At 43.3% G+C, this 7,239-nt stretch overlaps 1 long non-coding RNA gene across 1 annotated transcript; it reads left to right on the top strand.

The window, feature by feature from the left end:
- The first annotated feature begins 2,749 nt into the window (after positions 1-2,749).
- On the top strand, positions 2,750-6,791 carry LOC117586717. Its single transcript, XR_004574009.1, has 2 exons — positions 2,750-5,872; positions 5,916-6,791. It is a non-coding gene; the product is annotated as an uncharacterized LOC117586717 (long non-coding RNA).
- Positions 6,792-7,239: the final 448 nt, after the last annotated feature.

Below are 7,239 nucleotides of genomic sequence, written 5' to 3' on the forward strand. Positions count from 1 at the left end.
CTCCCCATGGCAGGAAAACAACCGAAAACTGACTCATGGACAGGAGGCAGGGAAGCTTCCCGTCTTTCGTCTGTGCAATTAATACCCTAATTGATGGCACCGCCTGGGCCAGGGCAGGGCTTTAGGTGCTTTTCAAAGTGAATTTACGGCGTACGGGCCCGTACGTAAGACGCAAGACTTAGAAGGCGGCAGAACACACAACAAACAAAATAGAACCGAACCAGGGCAGAGGGTGGATGGCAGACTTAACACTGCTTGACCAGAGTCTCGTATCTACTGAAAAGAATCAAGAAGCCAACTCACACACCCTTCAACTTGTCCACAGTCCAACGTGTCCACATTGGCTCCAAGTTCTCAAGTGCCACTGCGCCAGTAAACAAAAGACAAGCTCCCAGCTCCAACCTGGAGCTCCAACCAAAAATGCTATCTCCTATTCCGACTATCGAAACACTTTTCGTGCCTTGACAGTATCGGCCGAAGGCGATCAGTTTGGTTGTTTGTTTCTTTTTGCTGCTGCGGAATGACTGTAGCAAATTTAATTTATATTTTTTTGTACAATTTTCGTCACTTGTTCTGCGAGAATTGAATTTTTTATTTTATTTTTTCTGTCCATGTTCGGTGGCGTATTTTGGCGGTCGTCTGTGGCGATAAGGGGAAGAGCTCTTTTTTCGGGAAATTAAACTGTTTGAGTGCCAACAAAGGCGTGCGCCATAGTTTTAATTATAGCCAGCTGCCCCACCCTTCCTTTCGAGGGTGGTTCCCACCACAGCAGCAGCAGCAGCCACCCCAAAGGCATTGCCCAATCCGTGGCACACGGCAGCCATCAGCCATGAGCCACCATCATCCATGGCGTGGTTCGATCACATAAAGCTGTATGCCAAATGGAACTGCTTCGGAGTCTAATTTTGACCCTGATCTGAGACTCGAGGGGGACTCTCCTCCCGCTGGTTACCGCATTTTGGGTTCAAGTAAATTCTATTAATCCGCCAGGCGGAGCTCTCCCGCTCCAGCTCTCTCCCTCTTCTGTGTTTTGTGGCCATAAATCATTGTCCGCTACCGACAATTTGGACATGAGTTATGGAAAATGGAACTGCGCATTCGATGAGGCGAATGGGGCCAAGCAGGCTCTGTCTCCTTCGAAATGAAGGAGGAGTTTGCTGGGTGAAAGAGTTAAGCTTTCTTTGTTTGTGTCACTGGGATAATGAATGGTTTCGGGATTATACTTATACGTTGGGTATGAGTCAGGAAAGAGTTTGGGACTTATATTAAGGAATATCGTTACATGATATTAGCCTTTCTGTCTTTAATTCTCAATAAATTCATACAAAATTCATCAAAAATGCATTCACAAATTATGCAAAATCATGAGATCATTGAAGTGCACAACCAAAAATGCTTCAAACAATAGTCAAAATCGAGAAAATGCTAACAGCTCTGTAGCTGATGATTGGAAGCAATCAATAAAGAGGATCTATAGAGAACTTTGCCAGGTTTTGTTTCTGCTACGATTGGCAGCAGCCAGCAGCAATATGTTTTCGAGTGGCAGTGTCGTCTCCTCCAATGTGGTGGCACATACAGCATTCGTCTCGTCTCGTCTCGTCTCGTCTCGTCTCGCCACGTTTGTGGGTACGCACCTTTGTTTGCCAATGAGGCCAGGCCATGGGACGTCGTCGTTGTGGGTTTGTGAGTCATTACTCACATTACTGGCAATCCATAATAATCCATAAGGTTGCTGCTTGTATTGTGCATTGTTTTGGCATGGCCAGCAGCGTGAAACGTGGGACGAGAGCAACATCGACACATCGACGCCATTAACGTTAACAATCATGGCTACTGGGGTTGATTGGGTTTGCCACTGGGGAGTGTGGGGAGAGAGTACCGGTATTGGTAGCTTGTTAACCGCAGATACATTCAGCAGACACCAAACATTATTTATTACTTATGAACGTCTGACATTTTGTTGTTGAAAATTCAAACCAAAAACTGAGATAAATGGTAGACGGGAGACGGGAGACGGGAGACGGGCGCAGGAGCTGCTTCGCTTCCACACTTGAAATTTGCACAGAGAACAGACGGACGATGCACGCTTCGTGGCTGGCTCTTACCAAGGAAATGATCTAAACTTCAGTCATCCGATTGTTTTCCTATCAAACACGAGTGATTTCTCCCCTGCAGATATGTGTGCCTGCACATGCTCCTACATAGAGCGCAACATATCGAATATCTGAGAATAGATAGTGGCCTTAGATAAGTTAACGTATCTTAACAGAGAGAGGGAGACAGCGAGAGTGAGAGCGAGAGATTTCAACTCCCCCATGAACACTGCGCGGGAGAGCCCCCCAAGGGATACTCCCGATCCTATCCTCCAGACAGAGTGGCTCCCTCCCCGATAATGCTCCAAGGCAAGGCTTTCCCTCTCGTGACGTCGTTGATTTCTTAGAGGGGGAGGGGGTGGGGGAGGGGGAGGGAACTCCTCGTTGACCCACAGCTAGATAAAAGTATCTAATCTTGGCTTTTTAGCAATACAATACAATACCAGCACCAGCACCAATGCAGCTCGTATTTATAAGATAATGAAGATTTGCTATCAATTTGTTGTAGCTGTAGGAGCAGCACCCCTCCTCCCGCCTGGCTGTAGGATATCGGTATCAGTTTGGGGTATCTGCAACCGCACTGCCATGCCACTCCGCCACACTGCCACACTGCCACTCTTTCACACTTCCACAGCGAGAGTTGTGCCTCTGGGAGGTTCCGCCAGAGTTCCACCATGGACTGTGCTCTCTCTCTCTTGTGGGCCTCTGGGGACTCTGGTGGTCTTTCTGTATCAGTATATCAGTGTTTGAACTGATAATGTCCCAAGATAATAAGCGATAATAATTTGAATTTTTCAGTAATTCCTTAAGTTTGGACGGCCCAACGGCATGGAATCTAATCACAGTTGGTGAGTGTAACTGGGATTTTCAACATGGAAACATTGTTTCATGTCCGCGTGCGAGTACAGAGTGTGTAAAGAGAGACAGCAGAGAGACTCTGCAAGGATATTCCACATAAAATATAACAAAGTGAAGGGAACCTTAAACCTTAAAAACCCAACAACCAACAGAGTTATCCAAGTTCCAAGTGAAAGTACGGAAAGATTTATAATATATTATGGTGTACCATGTCGTACCAGTGTTCAGCTACGAGTTTTGCAGTTATATAAATAAGTTGCAACATTTTGTTGGCTGATCTTTGACTCTGAACATCGATAAGATACGGGAATGTCACGGTGACTTCTGTATAAATTGTCAACTGCCAAAAGCAACGCTCAAGTAACACTTGAAAGCTGGCGAAAGTCAACGTTTTGGAAGTTAATTAATGATCCACTGATTAGATTAGAATATGCTTATTAAGTGCCCATGCGATAGCAAAACAAAATTGAAACCACAGAAAGAATTCCCAGAAATACGACCAGTGGCAACTGACCAAAAATGAAGTGCACTTATCCGCGGAGGTGATCTTTCGGGGCAGGAGGAGAATGAAATTAACGGCAGAGTAAAGCAGTAAAGGGAGCGAAAGCCCAAACGATCCTTATCCTTAACGAATAAGGAAATTCAGTAAAAGAATCACTTAAAGTTGCACCCAAAGCTACTTTTTAAGAGTATTCCCGACACACATCCAGGTATCAACATATGTACCTGTGTATCTTCCATGGAAAAAGTCTGTCAAAAGCGTAGGAAAATTGTCAAGCGATGACAAGACTCTGCTGTCTGTCTGCCTGTACATACATTTTCATTTAAGTTGATGTCTGTTGTTGTGTCTTGTGGATGGATGTCTGCATTGCGATACTTCCATGCCATGCGGGCGATGGTGATGGTGATGGTGATGGTGATGGCGACGGCGACCCCCCTTCATGTCGTGGCCCATGGCATTTCTTCCTCAATTTCATTATCTTAAGTACACATTTTGAAGTACAAACGTCAGTAGGCGATAAGAAACAGCAACTGAGACGGGGAGGTGGAGGTGGAAGAGAACTGGTGACGGCAAAGGTAGCAAACCAAAAGAAGACATCTAAAAGCAGTCAAGTCAACAACAAACACAGAAACGAACAGAACCGTGAAGGGACCGTGAACCGCGCAAAGGAATGAATGCTCTAAATGCAATCTGTTTGCACAATTCCACACAGAGAACACCCATACCATATACGTACGAGTAAATGAATCCCCAGAAACAGACAGAATTTTCAGCATTTTAACGCTAAATAAATCAGGCAAATGTCAAACATTTAATTAGGTGCACCGCAGAGTAGAGAGACGGAAAACCCACCACATGCCATTCCCTTAAGAAAATCATGTAGAAAATCATTATGTGGAGAGAGGGAAGGCAAAGAACAGGGAGGGAAACCTTCTGTAGGGTTTCCTCACTGTTCCTCCTTTCTGTTTGTGGCAGTTTCTGCATATGGTAAATACCATTATCAAATCATATTATCTTATTTATAAGCATTATCGTGCCACAGATACAGATTGCCTATCTATGGAATGGGCATGTAAAAAAATCATATATACACAGATATCTTACTGGCGGCTACGTTATTTCGTTGCTGCCTGCCAGTAAGTTTTGCACTTTCGATTTAAACACGTTCCGCTCTCGCCCGCCAGCCATCAGCCATCAGCCGATCCGTCGAGTAGTTATGAAAATATTATAATTATAATGCATTATAATGCCACCCCAAAATCTCTACGTGCGAGAGTGATAGAGATCGTAAAGTGACAGATCCAGCAACAAAAATGGTTCTACGGTTCTACGTTCTGCGAGTATTGTAAAAAAAAATAGAGCCATAAAATGGCTTGGGGCATGAAATCATCGCATGTTATGGCCTGGCCTGGCCCGGCATGGACTTTAAGTGTGTGTACCGAGTACAAAATATACGAGCATGATAGTTTTATATTAAACCAACAAAAGTGAGCAGCCCCACAGAGTCTTACAGTGACAGTGCCAGTTTGTGGCAAGGAATGGAAACCAAGTGCGAGTACTACTCCTCCGATATTTATGGGGAAAACCCAAATGAGTTTTCAGTGCAGTGTATGAATAATTCTTGTACTTGGACTCTCCATCATTCATTCCACATATGTTTTTCTCCAAGAAGCCAAAAGATAAGAGCTGCTCAGAGACCTACTTAATGCTTAATAAGCATGATTAAATTTATTTCTAGCACTCGCTACGCGCATTTATAGACACACATTATTTGAACGAAAAGAAACGTTTCTTGAGCAACAAAACGGCTTTCCGAGACATTCTCAATCATTTATAGATGGCATTTTGTTCCTCTGCTGCATAGTGATTGACACTTGCGCAGACATTTTATCTAAGAAATTACAGAATAGTTTCCGAAAGCACCCATCTAACCAGTACATCCTCCCCTTTAGCAATTAAGCAACTTGTTTGGCTGCAGTAAATAGATTTCATGTACTCCATGGAATACTCAAAAAGAAAACTAATCCCTTGCATGTCCTCCTACCTCCCCCGACAGCGGATCTCGACTAAGAAACTTCTATATGCTCGTATGGACATTCACTCGGGAAGAGGGGTACTCCATAGTATGATTGGAAATCAAAGCCCAAGACCATATCTTTCTATATCTTATCACGGGCTATGCTTGTGTGTATGATGCGATATCATGTAAGACAAGGCTATATACAATATATGCCACTGGCATGGTATTATCATCCCATTATCTGGCCCCAAAGCGTTGATAGGGAAACCCTGACCCAGCCAGCCCCAAAAAAAGAAAATAATAAAAGAACTTACAATCTCTCGTGCTTAGTGTTTGAGTGAAAGTTTTGCTAAAACGAACAGAATCTCTCCGTACAATGACCGATTAGAACTGCAAAGAGTGAGAGAGAGAGAGAGAGAGAGGACAGAAGAGAAGAAACGAGAAGAGAAACAGCTGAAAACTATTTAGTCACGATGGTAGGGTACATATTGGTATTTGAGTGCCAAAAAGTGAACATTCTGATGAGCATGGAAGGGAGGATTCCGCCCTAATCTGATAGGCTATCAATCAGAGTGGACGCGGATCGAGACGAAGGTTGCATTTGGTGGCACTTGAACGAGTCCACGAGCCAGCGCCGCCAGCGACATGCGACACTTTGGTACAGTCACGTAGTCATAGGCGTGAACACTCCCTCCCCCACTACCCCACTACCCCGCTACCCCCTTCAGTGTGGTAGCGAACAACCCTAGCAATAAACAAAAAACTGTTTTGCCACATGAAATGACTTTCAGATTTTCTGTTGTTTTTGTTTTTTTTGCTGTTGTCGTTTTGTAACGCGTGACTCCCATAAAAAACAAAGTTTATTAAAAAAATAGGAAAAAATGGAGCAAAATAAAAGGGTGGAGGGTGCCTGATGAAAGGGGGGATGGGTAACTCGCGAGAGAGTGACATGGACAGAGGGGTGGAGGGGAACTCAGCAATGCGACGTTATCTTATCGTTGAAAATGTCGCTTTCGTAAATGGCGGCGCACAAAATAAAATAATACACACACAGGCGTACAGAAATCCAAGCACACGTACATCCCCCCACACACACATTCTATATACACACATACATATGTATATATATGGCAGATATATGCATGAATGCATGAATACACCCTACTACCATTTATAACGTTCCGTTCCTGTCTGTGGCAGCAAAATTGTTGCTACGGGATTGGGATTGGAATTGGAGGAGTACCTGCTCGCCGCTTACAAATTTATGGATTTCATGTAACGAAAATTGTCAATAAAACTCAATGAGATTATACCATAATGTACATGTTTTAATTCATAGCTTAAATGTAGGAATCAGCTGCAGCAAAATATTAACAATTAAATGACCAAAGAGAGCAGTTAGTCCACGCCTACGATTTACGAGCCTCTTGGAATCAATCATAAAAAATCAGCACTTGCGTTAATGGAATTCTTTTCTCATCTCATCTTCAAATTTTAGCAAGGCCTAAACTCTGTTTATTATATTTTTAATAGTTAATTATTATAAATTATAAAATGGTTAATTCTACTTATTAAATGTAAATTATACACGAGATGTATGTATAGAAATCATGTAGAATAGATGTAAGTACCTAAAAACTACATGATGTGTCGCTGTCTACTTTGGGAAATACTCAAAGAAACTACTGGCGTCCTACGGGCAACAGCGGCCACTTTTTGAACTAACAAGTTTGCAGACATTAATGAGCTCGTTGCTGTGAAACTCA

The sequence above is a fragment of the Drosophila guanche genome, unplaced genomic scaffold (genome assembly GCF_900245975.1).
Source record: "Drosophila guanche unplaced genomic scaffold, DGUA_6, whole genome shotgun sequence".
NCBI lineage: Eukaryota > Metazoa > Arthropoda > Insecta > Diptera > Drosophilidae > Drosophila > Drosophila guanche.